General features: G+C 39.8%; 1 pseudogene; it reads right to left on the bottom strand.

Annotated features, from left to right (window-relative positions):
• The window catches only part of LOC135213637 (tetratricopeptide repeat protein 21B-like), a 40,844-nt pseudogene extending 18,568 nt beyond the window's left edge, over positions 1-22,276 (bottom strand).
• Positions 22,277-23,694: the final 1,418 nt, after the last annotated feature.

Raw genomic sequence — 23,694 nt, 5'->3', positions numbered from 1 at the left:
GTTACATGAAAGAAACTATCACCCCATGCAAACAATATATACTATATATATACTATAAAGAATCATACCTCAGTTGATTACTAACTTCCTGTCTTTTATAGCTTCCTTGTAATAATTAATTGCCTTGCCATACTGATGTGTTTTCACTAAAGCTTGCCCCATACGGGACATGCCAGAACAGAATCTATTTAGGATTGCGCTGCAGTGCTTGCTCATATACCTGTGGACAAGCAATAAAGACAGAATTACATGAACTCTACACCAGACATATTTCAACAATTTGTTTTAAATAAACTATTTCTTCACACAAAAAAACACATAATTCGATGTGAGCCAACTAGATGTTAAAGCTTTATTTTTGTAAGATATTCAGTAAAACCTGGAACAAAAACCACTACAAGGCAAGGCTTTCTATATCCACTATGACAGTCTACAATTAACTTCTTCCATGTATAAGCTGGTACTGGTACTTTGAGACTGTTGTCACTTATACTGGAGACTGTATCCTGCTTTCTACAAATTATCTATTACTATCAGACTATTGATTTCTGAGAGAATAAGAATTTATTTTTGCTTGACTATTTGTTAGATATTATTGTAAGTTTTATCACCTCAGCACTGATCTATTCTTGCCTACTAAAATGAAACTATTAATATTTGAAAATGATCATCTAAATGGGAATTAACATTGCTACTTAGAAACTCCCTTGACCTACATCCATTACCTTTGTGTCAGCTTTTCTGATGAAGCTTGACCTATGTGTAAATGGAAGTTCATCAGACTACATACTATAGCATTGACTTAAACTTCATTCTTTCTTTAATATTATTTATCATATAAAAATGTTTTTTTTTTTTTTTTTTTTTTTCTCAGATAAAAAAAAAATGCAGTATTACAGAAATTTCAGTCATTGCAATACCCATTATAAAAACCATGTTTCACATTTGTGTACACAATTCAAAACTCAGCAGCACAGACTGACATTGCAACTACAAGTTAATTAAGTTATTTCCACTCGACAACCTCTTAGTCACTTCTGTCCTTCTAGGCAACTACAAATAAAATTTACCTATTCAATTACGTCCAAATTGCAATTATTTTACTCTTGTTCAACTAATATCACTCATAAGACTACATAAAAACTTTGATTTGAATATGAAAAAAAATTAATTATTAGTGTATTTTAAAGATTTAGTTTTATAGAATTAAAAATAAAAATCCTATTTCATAATCAAACTCCTTTATATTTTACTGATATCTGATAGTTTTCTCAAAGGAACAATCAAGAATATGCTTTCAGATCATACTGAAAGCTGCACAAAGTTCAAACAGCAGTTTTACCTCAATAGCTCGGTCAGGCTCTTGTATAGACATGTATGCATCTCCAAGAAGCAAATAACTCTGAGGTGTAGGGTTCTTCTCTACCACCTCTCTGTAAATGTGCAAAACATGTGTTATGAATGCAAAAAGACATGTATGGATGAACCCAGCTGAGAAAGAAAAAAAAAAGTGTAAATGAACTCTACAAGTATCCTATTTTCTTTTGAACTATTACTAGCTGTCTAGTTGAGGTCATATCCCCACTCAAGTTAAGTTTATCTATTTCAAATACATACAGCTGAACTGTTCACATTTTTAAATAATGTATGTCATTACCATAGTAAATTTAACTGGAAATATGATATTGTTAAACTACAATAAAGTTTGTACATACTTACCTGGCAGAATATATACTTAGCTATAGTCTCCGACGTTCCCGACAGAATTTTCAAATCTCGCGGCACACGCGACAGTAGGTCAGGTGGTCTACCTTACCGCCGCTGGTGGCGGCATGTACGAACCACTCCGTAAGCTTGTCAGATTTTTCTCTTCCACCTGTTCTCCTGAGGGATGGCTGGTGGGCCATTAATCGTATATCTGCCAGGTAAGTATGTACAAAACTTTATTGTAGTTTAACAATATCATTTTTGTACATGAACTTCCCTGACAGATATATACTTAGTGATTGGCACCCTTGGTGGAGGGTAAGAGACAGCTCAATAATACAGGTAAGACGGGAAACAACTAATGTTGTAGGATATAAAAAACCTTGGTTCTCACCTTTTCAGGATGAGACTTCATAGATACTATCTCTGAGTCTGCATTGCCTGGAGAGCTACAGCTAGGACGTGACCTGATGCTGAAAGACTCTCGGATCTACCACTGGGATATGTGATCCCCTATTGTGGTAGAATCCAAGTCGGATGCTGTTAGAGGGGACCTGTCCGCTTACCTAACAGATCCTTACCACTACCTCTGCAAGGAGCCAAAACCCACCAGACCACCTAACCAAAATACAAAGGGTTAATATTACGACAAAAAAGAGGTGCCTCCTGCAACCTCTTTCAGACAACAAAAAAACAACAATATAAAATATAGTAAGGGTAACATATAAAAAATTTTACACAGGATAAGTTTCAGCTCCCTGCCCAGCACCGAATCCGCCGATACGAAAGGACCCAAGGCGAAGCATTTATCATATGTGATTTTTACATCACGTAGGTAGTGGTTTGCGCAAAAACGATTGGCATCTCCAAAAAGTCGCCGCCATCAAGTTCCGCACAGACATATTTTTTCTGAATGCAAGCGAAGTTGCGATGGCTCTCACTCGTGAGCTTTCACTTTCAGTAGTCTAAACTGATCTTTCCTACAGGCAACATGTGCCTCTGTAATAAGGCTTCTCAGAAAAAAGGAAAGAGCATTCTTCGACATGGGCCGAGTGGGGTCCTTTACGGAGCACCAAAGTACATCTTGATTAGCCTTAAGTGTCCTTCCTCTTAAGGAATACTTCATAATTCTCATAGGGCAAAGAGTTCTTTCAGGCTTTTTTCCCCTACTAGAAAGATAAAAACTACGAACTTCAAAGCTCCTGGGCCAAGGGCGTGATGGGTTTTCATTCTTTGCAAGGAAACTTGGAAGAAACGAACATACCATAGAATAATTCCTTAAACCCTACATTGCCCTCAATAGCTTGGAGCTCACTCACTCTTTTAGCTGTAGCTAGGGCCAAAAGGAAGATAGCCTTCTTCGTCAGTCCTTGAAAGAGGCTAAGCCAGGAGGTTCGAATCTAGACGATCCAAGGAATTGTAGGACTACGTCTAGATTCCAGTTCGGTACTACATGAGGACGCCTTAATGGTTTCAAATGATCTAATAAGATCATGCAGGTCATTATCATCGGATATATTTAAGCCTCTATGCCGAAATACCGCCGCCAACATACTGCGGTATCCCTTAATAGTTGACACAACCAGATGACATTCTTCTTTGAGGAAAATAAGGAAATCCGCAATTTGGGTCACAGAGGTACTGGAAGAGGAAATGTTCTTCCTCTTGCACCAACGTCTGAAGACATCCCACTTTGACTGGTATACACGCAAGGTGGAAGGTCTCCTCGCTCTTGCGATTGCTTTAGCAGCTGCTGCTGAAAAGCCTTTCGCTCTGACCAACAACTTTGGACAGTCTGAAACCAGTCAGACTGAGAGCGAGGAGATTTTTGTGGTACCTGTCGAAGTGGGGGTTGTCTGAGTAGATCGCTCCTTAGCGGGAGCGATCTTGGAAGGTCCACCAACCATTCCAGTACCTCTGTGAACCATTCTTGGGCCGGCCAAAAGGGGGGAGCGATTAAAGGTCATTATCGTGAATCGGACTCTACGAACTTCTTGATAGTAGCCCCCAGGATCTTGAAGGGGGGAAACGCGTAGACGTCGAGTCCGTTCCAGTCTAGAAGAAGAGCATCTATTGCTACTACCTGCCTCTTATCCGATATCGGAGAGCAGTAAGGATCCAGCCTCTTGTTCTTTGACGTGGCAAAGAGGTCTATGTGTGGCCTGCCCCATAACTTCCACAGGCTCTGGCATACATCCAGATGAAGGGTCCACTCTGTGGGAAGGACCTGATCTTTCCTGCTGAGGAGATCTGCTCTTACATTCCTTTCTCCCTGCACGAACCTGGTGAGAAGCTTGATTCCTCTTTCTTCTGCCACAGAAGAAGGTCTCTGCTGTCTCGTACAGGGAGAAGGAATGCGTCCCCCTGTTTCCTGATGTATGCCAGAGCTGTAGTGTTGTCCGCGTTGACCTGCACTACCGATCTTCTGACTTTGGGCTCGAAAGCCTTCAGAGCCAACCACACAGCCATCAACTCCTTTTCGTTGAGTGGCCAGGCTACCTGGTCCCCACCCAGGTACCTGACACTTCGTTGGTTCCCAGAGTTGCACCCCACCCCATGTCCGACGCGTCGGAGAACAACACCAGGTTGGGGGTCTGTGATTGAAGAGACAGTCCCTTCGCAAAGAGGTTGGGATCTGTCCACCATAAGAGATGTTTCTTGATGTCCTGGGATAACGACAGGGAGAACGTCAAATCCTGAGAACGACGACTCCAATTCCGATGAAGAAAGAATTGGAGCGGTCTCAGGTGCAACCTTCCTAGGGAAACGAATTGCTCCAGAGAGGAGAGTGTCCCCAGCAGACTCATCCACTCCCTCACTGTGCATACTTCTTTCCCTAAGAAGGTTGTTACTCTCTCGAATCCTCGGCTATCCTTTCCTGCGAGGGGCAAAAGCCCGAAAACTCAGAGAGTTCATCTGTATCCCGAGATACACACACTCTTGCTCGGGAATTAGTGATGACTTCTTGAAATTGACGAGAAGTCCCAAAGCCTTCGTCAATTCTAAAGTTACTTGTAAGTCCTTCAAACAACGATCTTCTGAATTGGCCCTTATTAGCCAATCGTCGAGGTACATGGATATCCTCACCCCTTTCAAATGAAGCCATTGAGCCACATTCTCAAAATCCCCGTGAACACTTTGAGGGGCCGTCGAGAGGCCGAAACACAGAGCCCTGGAACTGAAAAATTTTCCCCCCCATCATGAATCTGAGAAACTTCCTCGAGGAAGGATGGATCGGTACGTGGAAGTAAGCGTCCTGAAAATCCAAGGAAACCATCCAGTCCCCTGGACGAAGCGCTGCCAGCACTGATGAAGGCGTTTCCATCGTGAACTTCTTCTTTTCTACGAAGAAGTTCAGGGCGCTTACATCCAACACCGGTCTCCATCCCCCTGAGGACTCGGAACTAGGAAAAGGCGGTTGTAGAAGCCCGATGAATGATGGTCTGTCACTAGTTCGATAGCCCCCTTCTCCAGCATCTGATCTACTGCTAGATGGAGAGCTTGATTCATGATGGGGTCTCTGTACCTGGCCGTCAGTTCCCTTGGGATGGTCGTCAAGGGAGGTCTTTCGACGAAAGGGATGAGGTAACCTCTCCTCAAAATAGAAAGGGTCCAAGGATCCGCCCCTTTTTGGGCCCAGACTTCTGCAAACTCTAAGAGTCTGGCGTCCCACCCACCGTTGTTTGAAGGACTTGCAAGTTATTTGGGGGCTTTAACAGACTTGGCGAAAGTCTTACCCCTTCTTGAAGGTCTACGACCTCTAAACGTAGAGGTTCTTGATGAAGATGCCCCTCGAAAGGGTTCTCGAACACTTGCCTTTTCCTTCTTAGCCTTGGTAGGGAAGGAAGGGCGAGGTTTCTTGCCGACTGTGCCAAAAGGTCCTGGGTGGCTTTGGCCGAAAGTGACCTCGAAATGTCCTGCACTCGATGTTTCGGGAACAACTGAGTAGACAGAGGAGCAAACAGCAAAGAAGACCTCTGAGCATGGGAGACCGACTTCGTTAAGAAGGAACAGTAAACCGACCTCTTCTTCACGATGCCGGCCCCATAAAGGGAGGCGATTTCACTCGCTCCGTCTCTACTGACTTGTCCATACAAGACAAAACACACATAAGATCATCTGGTGAAATTGACTCTGGCACTTCAATTTTCTTGGCTAGGACTCCCAACGACCAATCAAGGAAGTTAAATACTTCTAGCACTCTAAACATACCTTTGAGCAAATGATCCAATTCGTTCATTGCCCAAGTCGTCTTAGCAGAGTTAAGGGCAGTTCTCCTTGTCGAATCTACCAGTGCCGAAAAAATCCGAATCAGCCGAAGCCGGTAGTCCCAATCCTAAGGGCTCTCCTGTTTCGTACCAGAAACCAGCGCGTCCTGATAACTTCGAAGGAGGAAAAGCGAACATCATTTTCCCCCCTTCTTCTTTGGAAGCCATCAGGAACCAAAACTCCTCAGTGCCTTCTCATAGAAAGAGTTGGCTTCATCCTCACACAAGAAGAACTCTTCGCTGTCTTCGCCGTTGAAAAAAGTGAGTGAGGAGAAGGAGGAGCCGTAGGCGTAAGGGAATCCCCAAAAACTTGTAAAAGTAGCTCTGTAAGCTTCTTGTAAGAAGAGACAGCAGCAGAAGTGTTCGGTTCCTCATCCGAACCTTCTAGGACGTCTTGTCGAGGCGAGAGCGCGGAAGATCCTTAGGTGACGAAGGGATCCTAGCAGGAGTTGAGCGAGAGGTTGGAGAACGCCCTCTCTAGAAGAGTTCACATCCACTGGAGAACGATGAGAAGATCTGGGAAAGTATACGATGAGACTCCCTCTTCGAGGTATACGGAATCTCAGCCGAAGGAGAGGTAGGGCTCCTACTCCGAGAATTCTCGGAAACATCCGCAGGGCGCTTACGAGGAGGAGGCGAGCGCCTACTATACTCTATGCACCTATCCTGGGGCGAGCGGCTGCCAGGAGAAGAGCGCCTACGAGAAGCAGAGCGCTTGCGCGGCTCTCCATACCTGTCCAGTTGCGTACGATCAACGGAAGTTCGACTGGAAGGCGAAATGCGCCTACTAGGAGAAGGCTGCTTGCGAGACTCTTGACGTCTTAACAAGAGGGTAAACATTCAGGAGAAGGGCGCTTCAAAAACTAACGAGCGCCTACTTGGAGAAGGGCGCTTCCGGGATTCCTGGTGCCTACCAAGAGACAAACGGTCAGGAGAAGTGCGCCTAGAAGCGGGAGGAGCGCCTACACGGAGAAGGGCGCTTGAAAGACTCTTGTTGTCTGCCCTTAGGAGAATAATCAGGAGTATGACGCCTTAAAAGAGACGAGCGCCTACTAGGAGAGCTATGTGCAGTAGGCTCTTGGCGCCTACCTTGCGGGGACGCGGCTAACAGTAGGCCGTCTATCATGCACACGACTCCTACCAGACTCTAGATGCCTGTCAGGAGAGAAGTCACGATCCGATACTCGAGGAGAGTGACATCTGGAAGAAGAAAACGCCTACTGTATAAGGACGCCTTCTATAATCTTGAGGCTGCTGAGGAGAAGTCTCACGCGAGGGAGTTGAAGAAATCGCGTGATGAGCAGGTGCAGTGCGCTTACCGGAAGCGGGAATCCAATCTGGAGAAAAAACTTCTTTCTCCATAGAGCGTCCTACCGATGTTTGGCGCCTTGAAATTGAAAGAGAGCCAGGCGAGCGAGGGCGCTCAGCGAGTGAGGGCGCTCCCGCGAGCGAGGGCGCTCCACGCGAGCCCCCACCTTCATACGAAACCTCCCCAATATTGAAGGAGAACGATCCTCTGAAGAGCGGCGCCATAGATCTCTTGATCGGAAGAGAAACGTCCTTCTTCCTACGTGATCTAACTGCTAGAGAGTCTGCTAGCGCCGTGATCTGAGCTTGAAGTCCCGCGAGTTACTCTCGTAGGAGAATCTTCTAATTCTTCCTCGGAAGCAGGCGCCGAGCGCGGAGCGCGAGAAGAAGAACGATCACAGGATTCTTGTGTTTCTTCGCCTCCACCGACGATTCTTCCTGGAAAAACCTCCGGACTAGAAGCCAAAGGACTGCAGGGAGCCTTCCAAGCCCTCTTCAACGGGCGCGACGCATCCGGGGAGTTCCAACCTCTCTTCGGAGAGGGAGACGACGAAGAGGAGAAGCATTGGCGTAGGAGCTCCTTCTTGTAGCGATCCGAGGCAGCCTGGGAGCGTACTTCAGGATCTGCCGAGGGGACGCCTGACCGGTGGGGGCTCTCCCTAGCCCTCCTGCGGCTTTCGACTTTCCTACTCCACTGGAACTGGGAGTCTGGAAGAGGTCTAGGCCTAGAGGCACTAAGGAGCCGGTCAGGACGCACCCTCCACAACACTGGGACACTGCACTGATCACTAACACTCTCCTTACTTCCAACTGACGAATCTTCTGATCCACAGAACGATTCTTGGCTTTCAGAGCTGCCGCCTCCGAAGGCGAATCTCCGGCTTCGGTGCGGGGAGCCGGGGCTGCAACTTGGGAAGAAGGTTCTAATTCTACGTTAGTACTATTAGGATCCACATCCAACTCACTCATTCTAGATCTGCTAGAACTTCTAGAGGAAGCCTTACGCACTCTATCACGTTCCAACAATTCCTCACATAAGAAGAGAGAGCCTTATATTCTTCTTCATTCAATCCCTTACATTCACTACAAGGGGTTAGCAAACGCACAATCATTCCCCTGCATTTCATGCAAACCGTGTGGTGGTCTACCGAAGCTTTCGGCAACCTCACCTTACATCCTTCATTCACGCAAACCCTAAACAACACCGAAGTTTTAACTACCGATTCTAGATCAGACATCGTTAAAGAAAATCAAACTCAAAATCAAACCGGTCCACAATCAGCGTATGCCAAGCCAAACAAAGCGAATACGTCACCAAAAGAAGTCCAAATTAACTCCAGGCAAGCGAGAATCGAAAAACTATCGAGAGGAACCGACAACAGTTGTTTATCGTTCCCGACCCGCGACAGAGAAAAATCTGACAAGCTTACGGGAGTGGGTTCGTACATCCGCCACCCCCAGCGGCTGGGTAAGGTAGACCACCTGACCTACCTGTCGCGTGTGCCGCGAGATTTGAAATTCTGTCGGAACGTCGGAGGACTATAGCTAAGTATATATCTGTCAGGGAAGTTCATGTACAAAAATGTAAAAGAACAACTTTCAATGAAGACACTTCTCAACAATTCTGTGATCATAATTATCTAATTACTCACTATTGGGCAACTATCAACCATTTACAGCTTACTTGTAACATGAAGCAAACATACGCTTATCCTTCAGGTGGTTGAGATATATAGAAGCCATTTTATCCCTTGCCTCCAAATAATATTGTTGTCCCGGGCCAATATTGCGCAGCATAGATAATGCATGTTCTACATCCCCACGCTGCAGTGCTAAGTCAGCACTGGCAATATTTAACCTGATTTCTTCTCCAGTTCCCTGTAAAAAATAAAATATATACTTGTGCTAGATAAAGCAAGATAATCTCCAAGAGTGGATTCATAGTTACATGAGTCTTCCCTGATATAAGCAATACTGAATTAGCTTAATATTAACTAAGAAATATCTACAAACTTTGCACAACTTTATGTACATGAAGGCCTGCCCTGTGAGTTTAGAATTTTACACACCTCAACACTTCTGTACTATCAGCTAAATAATTATGATTACTTTCTGCTATAACATTTTAGATGTGATACCAATTAAATGTTAAGAGTAACGACAGGTTACTGTAGGTCAAGAACTATGTGAAACTGCTGTCAGGTGTAAGATACCACTAAAACATTCAAGTGCATGCTCTAACAAGGGTTTTTAACAGGGGTATCCATACCCCTTGGGGGTATGAGAACCACATGCTGGTGGAGTGAGATTTGATCTCTGGATATTTGTATATATTTGATATAAATGTGTCAATGTATACATGGGGACATTTTGTAAATAAATAACTATATACATAAAACTATAAATGCTTTTGATTTTCTTGTATGTTCTATTCCTAGCTATTCATACCTAAGTATGTATTAAACTAAGTATATTAAGTTATATGTACTGTCAACAAATAGGACATAAGTGGACTTACACGAAGGGGGGATGGAACTATACTGGGAAATTCATCAGGGGGTCTGGAGTCATCTAAAGGTCAAGAACCCCAGTCTTTTGTTACTGACCAGAAAGCAAAGTGTCTGTTAAGACGTGATGCTACTGTGCATGAAAATATTTAACTACTAACAGTTTGTGGCACAGAGAAGCTCATAATCCTTAAGTATAAGTACTCTCATAACTAAAACACAGATGTATCATTAAATACAAATTGGAACAGAAAAAAACTTAAAAGTGTTAGCTTATGAATAATGGAAAATTTCAAGAATGATAATGAAAATTGGCAATACAACAGAAAGGAAATGAGCTACAGAATCCTTGACATAATTGTTAACAGCACTGACATAAAAGAAATGTAATATAGGAGACTGAAGCAAAAATGACTCCAGGTGCCAGAAGTTGTTAGCCTACCATTATTTTTTTGTCTGTTTGACCAAAAACCAAGTCTGGGGACATTGAAGATTGTCAACATAATCATATATATAGAACAGACAAACTCAAGATGAAACAAACTTGTCTTACCTGAAACTCAGTCATTGCCTGTGTCATAATCTTAGCAGCTTCCTCAGGCTGATTATTCAACCTGTATGCATCACACAGTTCAAGAAAAATTGACACTCGATCTGGCAAGGTCATTTCAGCTTTGTTACGGGTACCTTTTGTGGCTGTAAAAAAAGAAAAAAAACTGTCAAAAATAGCTTTCAAATTTTGTAAAAGTGACATACTTAATAGCATATTCAGTAATTCTCAGCAGTAAAATAACTACTCCAATCAATGTAAACAAACACTGGCTATCTTTCATCAAAATCAGCATTATATTGGGCGGGTGATTTCAGTGGAACCCCCTTATTCGTGAGGGATCCATACCATGCTGAGACAACTCCTTTCTTATGACTGACAAAAACATTGGGAACATTCAGGATGCAAATGTGGGTTGTAATGAAACACAACTATTGGTAAAGGAAGGGAATTACGCATTTCCTTTTAGGAAAATTTTCAACAGATAATTCATGGTTAAACAAAAAAGGGTAATCTACAGTAATTTTAAATACTTTCTAAATTACTAACTTGAATACTTACTAGTTGGTCTTGTATTAGCAAGACTGATACAAGACTTCAGAGTTTTTATAGCTTCAGCATATTGTCCTTCTTTTTTCAGAACTCTTGCACGTACGAGATGATAAGTAGGCTGCTCTCGTACCTTTAAGAAATGAAATGCTGAAGAATTAACAACTTTATTCAAAGCTAAGTACTCAAAATATTAAAAACTATTGTTCTAATTATCAAAAGCTAGAATGATAAGCAATATTTCAGCAATACAAAAAAATACTATTTTTGTTTTTACTTACTTCAAAATTGTAAGAAAGTCCTACTTCCAAAGAGAGTTGTGCTTGTTTATAATTTCCTTGATGGAGTTGAATTTGTGCCATCAATAAATGGGCTTCTGCACTAGTGGAATCTAAGAATAAAAGATTAGATGTTTAACTATTAGTTAGAATGATATTCACAAAATTTTAATCTCTTGTGTAACAAACAGTTGACAAGGAGACTTCATTGCTCCAGTTTGCACAAAAATACCATGAATGAACATTTACATTCAGTCCCTCTTTACATTCAGTCCCTCCCACACCACATATCCCTAAGGAATTAATGTAATGGTCTTGTTACGCAACTATGCAATACTGTATGGGACGATAACTATAGACATGACCAAAAATGTTCTAACCTTGAATAGAGTCATTATTAGCACCATCTACCTTGGTTGTAAGGATTTATTATTTGCGATGAACTTGCCTGTTGCAATGTTAATATGAACTAAAATGAGTAATGATTCATAAAACTGACTGTTACAAGCAAAACCCATTTGCAAAAATATTTATTCATGTTAATTATAGGTATTAAATATAACACACTTACCAATATTATCTAAAACATTTTGCAAAGAAGTTGCTGCTGTTTTTACATCACCAGTTATGAACTTAATTCGAGCTGACAGTATGAGAGCTGCTAACAGAGCAGGGCAAGCTCGTGTGATAGCTTCTAAAACCAGTAAGATGCGGTTCATTATTGGAGGCATGTTACTTCCTGCTGCACCAGTTGGGCTAGGCTACAAATAGAGAAAAAAATTAATAAAAAAAAAAAAAACAATCTGGCATTTTAACAAGCTAGATTCAATTCTATAAGCAAAGACATTTAGAACTGAAATTAATGGCACTTCTCAGATTTTTTTAATTATATATCTATAATTATGTGCTATGAACAATCAAATAATTTTTGGTTATGCTCAAGACAACTCTGGCATACTTCAGTTATCAGACATAAGTAATGCACTTGGTTCTTGGGTGTTGGGTAACCAAATAAGTGGTATGGGAAAATCTGTCAATAATCTTGTGATTTTCCTTGCCCATATTTTGAGACAAAAGATGTAAGCTGACAAGTAGTATGGATAACTTTGGCAATATGTATTCTGAAGTTCTTATTCAGATTATAATTTCAGTCTTATTGTTAAGGATAGTTACAAAGAAAAACTATAATAAATACAATAAAAACCAAAACTTACTTGATTAGGAACATACAGCAAGGCCTCATTGGCAATCAGAAGAAGGAAATCTGGATTTAAGGCAGCAAGATAAGTAGCTCCAAAAGACAGGGTGCGGTAACTTTTGAAGTGGTTCTCTATAGCTTCATTCAACAATTCTGAAATTGATATTAACCCTCTTAGTTACTAGGTCTTTGCAAGTTCTTCATACCTCAGAGCTAAGAGTGTGACAAAGAATAGCTTAAATGTACTCGGTCTGACTAGCTGTAAAGTTATTATTCATGTTACGATGCTCCTTCTGGTGCCACTTTAAGCAAATACTTTTACTTTATTGTAGGTATGGTTAAAGGGTTGTATGTAACTCAGTACATATATACAGTGAAACCTGAAAACTTAATTACAATATGCAAAAATAACTCAATTGCAAAAATTGAACATTTCTCATTCACCTAAAATTTTCTCCGAGGGCTGATTCTTCATGCGTCCTAACACAGCAGACAGGTATAGAATATCTGGTGAAGTGCCTAAACTCCTCTGAACCTGAAATATAATCCTTATATAATAAAATGAAATTTTATTTATATTTACCAAGTAATTACATAGCTAAGAACTTCTAAGCACTGGCAGCTAAAAGTTGAAAATCTCGGTAGCGATTCTTTTGTTTTGGTGCAGGCAGGTATCCCCCATAGGTAAACAATGTAGCAAACGAGATCAATTTATTTACGCCCTATCATCCATGTGGGGGCATAAGTAAATTGAGCTCATCCATGAGAGGGGAGGTGGGTGGGCTCCCATTCTGTATTTACTTGGTAAGTATGAATTAAATCTCATTTTATTATAAAAATATAATTTTTATGTAAGTAACTTATCAAAGTAATTACAAAGCTGATTCCCACACTGCTAGGTGAGATTCACGGATGGAAAAATTACTTTAATTTATAACTGATAATGACATGTGAATAGAAACCATTTTGCTAGCATTAACACAGTGCTTGTTGTTTCCTTACCTGTTAAATGAGCTATAGCAATAAATACTGCCTCTGGCTCAGGTCATCTCAGCTAGCAGAGGTGTGGTGTCAGACCAAGGGTCACCTACTACATAGTGGGGGCCTTACAGCAAGGAATTCACCAAGCACTAGTAAAGCACAGACATTGCCACTGCCCTGGGCACAGTACAACACATAGCCAGACTACCAAATGCAGTATGAAAGACGATGCTCACAATCCAAGACGCCTTTCCGATGGTTGTCTTTTGTTACCAAGGAGGCACTGACAGGTGCAACTGAGAGGACGACTGTCTGCAGGCAGACCCCACCAATCTCTCTTGGGCCTCCAGTATGACTTCTCCCAGGTGCAGGGGTGTGTGTCACCTGGGCAGGATGGACAGCCAGCTGCTCCACCAACACTGCACTTTCCTTTCTTTTGAGAAGAACATGCACTGACTCCCCCAACTGAGCCATAGAGTTAGCTAACATCTCAAACTTACTTTTGAACCTCACTTCAAGGTGGGCAATGGGACTGGGTTCAGAAACATGGGAGCTGGGTAAAGGATTAGGTGTTATAGATGAGACACTGGGTTTAGGAGATAATACAGAAATAACAGATACATCAGAAAAGGATTTTAACAATGCCCGACTAGCTAACGATCTTTTGTATCAAGCAGTCACCTTACATAGCCTATCTTTCTACAATTTAGACAAATGAGAAGACAAAGTCTTCCACTGCTTTGGCCCCTACACTTTGTACATACCGTACACATGTCATACTTGGCAGATGTCAACTGTGCCCTGCAACCCTTGTTACAGTAATAGGTACTTGTCACTTCTCAGTCTGACATAGTCAGCGAAAAGCAAAAGTCAAAAACAAAGAAACAAGTTCAAAAATTCTAATGCCTGACTAAATACCAAAATCCAAAGATTAAAAAAAAAAAAAGAATCATATGGTACTTCACTGATAGTCCTGAACAACTGGTAAACAAATGATGGATATCCTAATTTAAAGAGCCGCTGCTTACAACCTTTGTCGGAGGCTGGCAAAAATAAATTTAGCTCATTTGCTACTTTGTTTACCTGTTCCCCCTGTTGTGGGCTGGGATACCTGCCTACACCAAAACAAAAGAATTTCTACCGCGATTTCACATTTTAGCTGCCGGTACTTAGAAATTCTTAACTATGTAATTACTTGGCAAGTTACTTTATGACTACAACTTACCCAAGTGGTTAAGTTACGGACAGCTACCAAGGAAACCTACACAGTCATTTCATTTTAGATCAAGGTTACTTTACAATGTAAACAAACACATTATCAGATTTTAACAAAATGTATTCCTTCACCTTGTTCACTGAAACTCACAAGAAAAGCATATTACCTCCTTCAAGAATTCTAACTGTTGCTCAGCAATATATACTTGTCCCTCCAACAACTGACATGAAATTATGCCTGAAAATAAAATTTAAAAATAATTATTTTTGTAATTTCCATTCAATTTAAAATACAGCATTAACTTATTAAATTAAATTTTAGAGAAATATCTGCAAAATTAATAACTTCAAAATTGTTTAAAATTCAAAAACGTTTAAAATACAGTACGTACTGTATAGTTTAGATTAACAAAAACATAGCCAATTGCAGTAGATCTTCCTATGTACGAGGTATGCATAAAAGATATTTAAAATAAACCAAATTAATACAAAATAAAAAACCTCAAATATCTGTGTGTGTGTGTGTGTGTGTGTGTTAAAGTATTATCCAGTATAGTATGGAGTTTTACATATAATCATAGACAATTAAACATGTTCTAATTCTATGTTAAGAAATCTGGTTTTGCTATGATAAAATTCATCAATTACTAAAATGCACTCAATCAGAATAAGGAAAACAGAATTAAATGCACATCATAAGACATGTTTACCTGTTAAAGCAGCTACAGATGACTCATCTAACTTGGTAGCATTTTTATAGTATTTTGTGGCTTCCTTATTGCGTCCTTGCAACAGACACTGGTACCCAACTTCAGTCAAATACTCAGCACTTGAAGTATCAACTTTGGCTGCTTTGCTTGCCATCATGAAGGTCTCTTCAAGAACAAGTCGATTCCTTCCACACTGTTATATTAAATCAAACTTTTACCTATATTGTAACATCAAGGGTATAATTTTAAGACTCCAAATTAAAACATGTGATCAACAGATAAAAGCAAAATAAAAATGCTTCACTAACCAAACGCGAGAAAAGCTGAGCCATGTGAATAAACAATGATGCATTGTTAGGTTCGCTTTTATCCATTTCACTATACAAGTTTCGCAGTCCCTGAGCAGTGTCCTCAAAATTTCCTTGTCGACAAAGAGTGTAAAGATTTTTATATTTCATTGCCTCAATATTATGTGGCTCCACTTGCAGTACTCTGTAAAAAGTGTAAAGATTTTTATACTTCATTGCCTCAATATTATGTGGCTCCACTTCCAGTACTCTGTAAAAAGTCAAACTGATTAAAAAAAACTGTAGGCAAAACTTGAACAGATCGCCACATTCTATGTAGATATTTGGCAGAGCTCTCCCTTTCTTATGGTGCGGTTTAACTCGAACTGTGTAAAAGCATATCAATTTTAACTTGAACCATCTTTAAGTCAATGCATCCTACAAACCCTCCCTATAGCATCAAGAAAATAGTTTAAGGCTTTGACTCCTAGGCCCCCAGTATTTCCCGTCACTGAATCTATGAATGTCAATAGGGATTACACCTTGTTTTATCAAACTATACTCTTTTACTTCTGGCAAAATATAGTTGGTGAACCAGTCCTCAAAAATCTGAAGTGTCAACCATGACTTCTTGTTGAATTTCCAGATGACAAGAGTTGACCCTTCCAAATGCCCTTCAGTGCCCTTGGATTCTCTTAGCTTGAAATCCCCAGCTTTAGGCCCAAGAAACAAATTCAGTCTCCTTTTGCTGACTTTGTGGCCTGGTGCTGCCTTCTCCTCCTTGGCAATGTATGTTTGGGTATGCATGCGTTTCCAGAACAAACCTGTCTCACCTACATTAAACACCTGTTCAGCACAGTAATTCACCTCCCTGATTACCTCTGCCAACGCACTAGGAAATTCACTTATACTTCTTTTTCATCGCCACTGGCGGCTTCCCCTTGCACCTTAAGGTTATGCAAATTTGCATGGGCCTTTAACTGCATGAACCAACCTTTGCTAGCCCCAAATTCTTCACTCTTGCTCCCTTCCCCTTTTTCCTATTGTAAAGGACGGATGGTTTGTATATAATGTGTATGAACAATAAAAATTTCATACAAGTGATTTACTAAAAACATAGGGTACTTTATATGTAATAATTCATAATATGTATACAGTACTACTGTGCTCAAAATCATCGTAATTTCCGGCATAAATCTTACCAATAAGATATAATATTCAAAGAGGACAATTTGACACTAAGTATGTCTAGAAGATTATTATAAATATTGAATTTCAACGCATACAACAAAGGTTAATTTCAATTACAACAAAAATTTTAGAGAAATCATACCTATTGGCAGCATCTAAACACTGGTCCCAGTTCTGCTCAGCCAAACACACTTTCATTTTTTCAATTAAAGGAGCAGCAAATCCAGGATATGCAACTACAAGAAGATTCAAAGTTTCCATGGCTTCAGCATATGACCCTCGATTTTCATAATGCTTTGATTTTCCAAAAAGAGCATCCATATGGCGAGGAGTTCTGAAAATCAGTAGGAAATACAAATGCTAAATAGGAGAGATAAACTTGCTCTACTAACTGTATTGTCCATACCTGCAACGTAATACCTTAAGAGGTGCAATACTAACTATGCATGTATCAAAGTACAAATAAATGTTGTACAAAAATTAATATTAGCTCCAGAAAATAACTTAAAAACTTAACAGCAAGCAGGTACTTGGGATGTACACAAAGGTGCTAACTTACTTTTGAAGGACAGTATCAAAGTACTGAAGTGTATTCTTGTTCTTACTGTCTTTTCCAGCCATAAGTTCAACCCATCCTTTGAGTACCATACCCTCTTCATGCTCAGGATCTAATTTCAGCAGCCTATCAACATACTCCCGGGCTTTATCAATCCTTGATGACAACAACAGAAACATGCTTGCATAGTAGAGAGGCTGGAAAGTTAAATGTACAATTACATAAAATGATTATGTTTTAACTTGTCTGGTTTAAAGTACAATGTCTAAAAAATATAACCTATACTTTTCCTCCATTATGCGCGTAATGATTATGTTTTAACTTGTCTGGTTTAAAGTACAATGTCTAATAAATATAACCTATACTTTTCCTCCATTATGCGCGTAAAGTTGGGCAGTTTTACATAAACTTACACATTTCAAGGCTTCAAAATCACCCTCCAATGAATTCTCCCATTAGTCAGATTATGCACTGTTTTTATATTCTTCATTCTTATAACCTCAAAAATAATTCATTTTAAATAATGCACACTACCTCACTGCTGCACATAATGCCTACCATCATGGATAAGAACATCCATGTGAGTGTTAGGAATACAACAGAAGTCTGTGAATGAATATGTAGGGACAATTAGATAGGAAAATCCACTGGTAGAAATATGTAGAGTGAGGGTAGAGTTATGGTAGATGGAAGTCAGAAGGAGGTAGAAGTGTGGTAGGAACATACTGCGGCATTAGCAGTTTGGAAAAACGAGACTAACGAGGCTACCAGGTCATCTAACATGTCATACTTAGTTGTATTTTTCTGGATAATAAGCATGATACTGTTTTGCCTTTTCCTGTGTTTTCTTAAAGCTCACACTTTGTACTTCAACATTTTCTGCTTCTCCAAATTTACACTTATTAGACATGGTAATTATTGTAAGAAAGTACATATCTCACTGGCTTATCAAGATAATGACTTCCACTTGGCTATGCCTCACTTTCCATGTTCAAGTAATATGATCATCCAGGTATGTCAACATATGGCCAAGGTTTATTGTTGCAAGGGTAAAATTTATACAGCATTCCATAAAACTGTACATAAAAACTAAAGCCTTACAAGATTAACAAAAAATTAAATATGTGAAAAAGACATACCATTTCTGAAGCCCGTTTTCTCTCTTCCTTCAATTTTGCATCTAACTGAGCAACAGCTTCTTTGTCAACAACTTGACATCGCCGATGGGCATAAATCAGTGCTAACAAAGCACCTAGCATTACATCTCTTTCATTCTGTAATGTTAACAAAAATATGTAAATTTAAAATACTAGGGTTATATCATTTACAAAATAAAAAAAAATCTTTTAGGCCACCTCAGTAGTCTCATAAAACTACTTAATAGTTATGGTCATACGTACACAAGATATAGTAAGTAGTAATATGAATAAAAAAAACATTTTTTGACGTAGGAAAAACTTATTTTTGGTAGTCACTGTTGAGTCCTCAAGGAGTCACTCTTCCATGGTCTCACCAGAGCTTCATGGTGACCAGACTAATGTCAAAGAATTCTCTTTTACCTGGTCTTGTGGCTGGGTATTGTGTCGTAATGATAAACATTATAACATGTGATGGAGTATAAATGGACTCAGGATAAGAGGGCACTTTCTCTTATCCTCAGCGAATCCTGAACCTAGTTTACGTACGGCTAAAATAAGACCAGAAACAGACCTAGACGCCATTACTTTCTGTTGGTCAATGCAGGATGATCCCTTACCAAATCCCATGCCTGTTCATCAGGAAAGTAGGAGGGTTTTGAGGACTCAACAGCAACTACCAAAATAGTTTTTTTCCTATGTCAAAAATCACAATTTTTTTCCTAATATACAAATCTTACTTCCTTTACATTAGGAATTACTTTCAACAATTGCTGGAAAACAGCCGTTGAACTTTCAAACATGGTAGTAAGGTAGTTAACTACCGTCCGGTAGTCGGGAGTCCCGTCCTGATCGGAAGTAAACATTCCAATTTCCTTTAGGCACAGATATCAGATTGTGGGGTGGCATGAGGTGGGCAATAATGTAAAGGACCTCAGGTTTTTCCTGTTTTCAGCTTTTATGAATGGTGAATATAAATTGATCTGATAAACTTGTAGTATTGTGTTCACACACAATTTAAAAGTTACGCGAGTAACTTACACAAATGAGGTAAAACAGCGGTCTTCTAAAGTCTGAATATCAACCTGTGAGTACTCGCAAGATTTTGAGAGAGAGAGAGAGAGAGAGAGAGAGAGAGAGAGAGAGAGAGAGAGAGAGAGAGAGAGAGAGAGAGAGAGGAGGCGCGTACCTCTCGTTGTACCTCTTAGCGACTTATGATCTGAGTTCATGTCTATAGGGACTGGCCTCAGTAAGTGAAAGTACTTTACTTGTGGTACTATTCATTAATATTACTAGTAGTGTCTTTCATTAACAATGAATTGGGTTGAGACCAAGTAACAATATTACACATTACAGTCCACTTAGTCCATCCAATTATACCATTTTTTGCCAACAAGTTTGCTAGTGTAGGGGCCAATCTAAGTTTAGTCTAATGCAGTTTATAGGCAGTAACAGCTAGAGAAAAACATCAAATAAAATGAAAACATAAAACTATACGTCTTAATGAAAAACTTTGTTTACTGCTGTGTAAGCTTAATTCACACATAAGAAAGAGTGACCCAATCAACCATAACAAAAAAAAAATGTACTACTCTAAATGAAAACACAAAAAGGTAAGGCAATAATAAATGACATAGACCTCCCGAGGCCTGCTATACAAACAATGATGCAATTTCAGTTAAATTGATGAAACCCAAGGTTGATGAACAAAAGTCTCTTGAAAGAAATGGCTTGCTTGTCAAAGGAACAAACACAGTAATTTTTTCCTTTGGCACTTTAGGCAATGGCAGATTTAAGGGTGGGGGGGGGGGGAGGGGGGGGGGGGGGGGGTGGGGGGGGGGGGGGGGGACTGGTCACTTGGGCCCTAATGGATATGATTAATAAAGAACATTGTTTTCTTTCAGTAAATTATTATAAGTAATAAACATTTGCTTAGCTAATTATTATTTCAACGACAACAAAAACATCCACAATTACTATTGTGTATTTGTGTTAGCACACATAGTATATAAATAATATTGATATATGTATATATATACCGTTGTGTGTTCATGGTACATATTTATATGATAATCTTCAGTGCCATCCCCGTCCCTTCATGAAAGATTCCTAGATCTGCCACTAACTGTAGGTCATTCAGGCCAAATGGTGAGGTGGAAAACATGGTACACAATTATTTTCATAACACTGTCCTTGGCAACAGGTTCCATAAACAGTATCTGCCCTTGCTAATCTGCTTATTAATTGGTAATACTTTTTAAATGTTTCCAGTAATAATTCTTGAAGCTTAGGAAAAAGATAGTGCATTAAATATCTATTACCAACTTACCTGTAAAGGTTGCAGCTGTCTGATTGCTTCCTGAATATGTCCCTGAAGAAGATGAGCTACAGCTGAATAGAAACTGTATCTCTCATCTCTTCCAAACTTTTTAGATGCAGCAGCGCATTCATTTTGCATTGCTTGATAATACTGCTCCCTTCCATAATAATGGATTTTCCCCTAAAAATCAAAATGATAAAAATGGGTTACTCGATAATAAACTTTGCAAAATATGAATGAATTTCCTAGATCTGGATTAACCTTCCTCTGCATACTGGAAAAACTTCTCTTTAAAACAAAAAAATTATACTTTGCCAAATAACAGGTTCATTGCCAAGTCCTTTACAATAGTAGTAAAAATATCTGTAATTAATAGAATTGGAACACAGACTATTTTTCTCACTTGTGAAAAATACTAAATTCCTTATATATTAAGAATACGAAACTCTAGTAAAACAAAAAATTCTGTAGTAAGATACCATTACTAGGGTAAACAACCGAGTGGACTAGCTGCGGCCACCCTAACTGTGTTCGGACCCACCTTCAGAAAAAGTGCTTTAACACGTCCTGAAACCGGAGATGGGGACCAGTTATGAGTGATAGTACCTAGGTCATGGGAGCAACATCTAGAGTCATGAGACTCATGACTGGGGCCCATCTCCGGTGTCAGGACGTGTTAAAGTACTTTTTCTGAAAGTGGGTCCGAACACGGTTAAGGTGGCCGCAGCTAGGTAGTCCGCTAGGTTGTTTACCCTACTGGGTATGGGTTCTTACAAAACATTATAATTCAAATTAGCCACGACTTTTAAAAGTTCTTTTAAAATGATTATTTTTTCTAAACAACCTTAACGAGGCTAGCAGTACTTTTGAACATTCACTAAATGGCATTTTAGTAAAATTAAGACAAAATTCTGTACTCACCTTGAACAAAGTATCAATTTCGGACATCGTTGATGAGATTATGATGGCGAAAATTCAGTGCATTAATTTCATCTCCTACTGCTTGGTAGGTCCAAATTGGTGTCGTGGCTTCATCAAGACTCCTTTCAAATTTTTTTCTTTACATTTCTCATACTAACCGCGCATTGCAGTCTAATAACTGTGCAATATTGCTTGAACTTTCTGTGATGTTATGCGAAACTACTAGTTGAAGGCAGAAGCACATATATTTACACTTGGAATTCGGCGTTCTTCTTCTTTCCTAACAACGAGCGTTACCATGGCAACGTATCATCATTATCCACTGATATCTAATTCCGCATTAAAAATTGCGAACCGTAACACTATTACTGAACGATTCGTGAGCTATTGGTCATAATTATGGCACATTATAAAGGTCAGATAGATAGATACATTTATATCTATGGATACACCTGTGTATATCAAAATAGACACATACTTTTTATGCTGATTTCCGGACACCGGTAAGAGCGATGACCCGCCATCTTTTGCCATCCACTCAAGTGATTTTAACAGAATTTTTCGAACATAACTATTTCTCTGTATCCTTCAACTCATTACTTCTTAATTAATTTCTGAAGCACAGTACATCTAATGTTTGACGATGCTACTGATAATTATCATAAAAGGTTATGATAATTTAAGTACATGTCGTTAATTAAATAATAGCGCAATTTAGCTAAAAATGACAAGCACTAAGGCGCTGTTAGTTATTAAGCGCTTAAAATATTGAAAATAAGGAGTTGGACAGCAGGATAAAGGGATCCAGAAAAAGAGTATACAATGATTAAATGGTCAGATTAGGAAAAAAACCAAAGTTGCATTCAGACAACGGTCAGAGATGTTGGACAGCATGAAAGTAAGTGACATTGAAAAACATCATTCAGCACCTTAACAACACTGTGAAAGAATGTAGTTTTTAAAAAATTACCGTTATCAAAAGCTCGCAGATAAGCACACATTAATGTATATAAGTGTTATTCACACATCCACGCATCATCTTCTTCTCATCTTTATCCCTATTCGGGGTCGCCGTTTCTAATGAGTCTCTTCCATCTACCTCTGTCCCGTGTCATTTCCTCCCATATTCCCTTCTCCCTCATATCATCTTTAATGCAGTCTCTCCACCTGGTCTTAGGTCTTCCTCTCCTTCGTGTTCCATCCACCTCCACGTCCATCACTTCTCTTGCCATGTTTTTTTTTTTTTTTTTTTTTTTTTTACATTGCATGGAACCAGTGGTTATTTAGCAACGGGAACAATAGCTTTACGTGACTTCCGAACCACGCCGAGAGTGAACTTCTATTACCAGAAATTCACATCTCTCACTCCTCAATGGAATGGCCGAGAATCGAACCCGCGACCACCGAGGTGAGAAGCAAACACCAAACCAACCACGCCACTGAGGCGCTTTGCCATGTGTTGCTCTTCTCTTCTCAGCAGGTGGCCATACCATCTTAACCTTGCCTCTTGCACTTTCTTTGATGCATCAGTGACTTTTACTGTACCCCTAATATGTTCATTTCTAACCCTGTCCTTTTTGGTTACTCCAATCCTCCACCTAAGCATCCTCATCTTTCTACCCTCTGTTTTCTATCACATATGACACCAGACACCTTCCTCCAGTTGTTCCAACCACACTGAATCCGGTTGTTAATTTCCTCTTCCATGTTCCCCTCATTGTCAATCACTGAGCCAAGGTACTTGAATTTATGAACCCTTTTGATGTTTCCTCCGCCTAATTTGATTGTTGTTTGCTGGTCGTCATCCAATTCGGTTGTCATATATTCTGTCTTTTCCCTGCTTATTCTTAAACCTCTACTCTCCAAGGCATATCTCCATCTTTCAAGCTTCCCCTCCAGTTCTTCCCTGTTCTCGGCTACCAAGACTATGTCATCAGCATAGAGGAGACACCATGGTGGCTCCTCCCTGACATCCTCTGTTAACACATCCAAGACGATGTTAAACAGAAGTG

This window comes from Macrobrachium nipponense, chromosome 43 (assembly GCF_015104395.2).
Source record: "Macrobrachium nipponense isolate FS-2020 chromosome 43, ASM1510439v2, whole genome shotgun sequence".
Taxonomy (NCBI): Eukaryota; Metazoa; Arthropoda; class Malacostraca; order Decapoda; family Palaemonidae; genus Macrobrachium; species Macrobrachium nipponense.
Note: the sequence above shows the minus strand (reverse complement) of the source record. Positions and strands in the feature narration are given on the sequence as shown.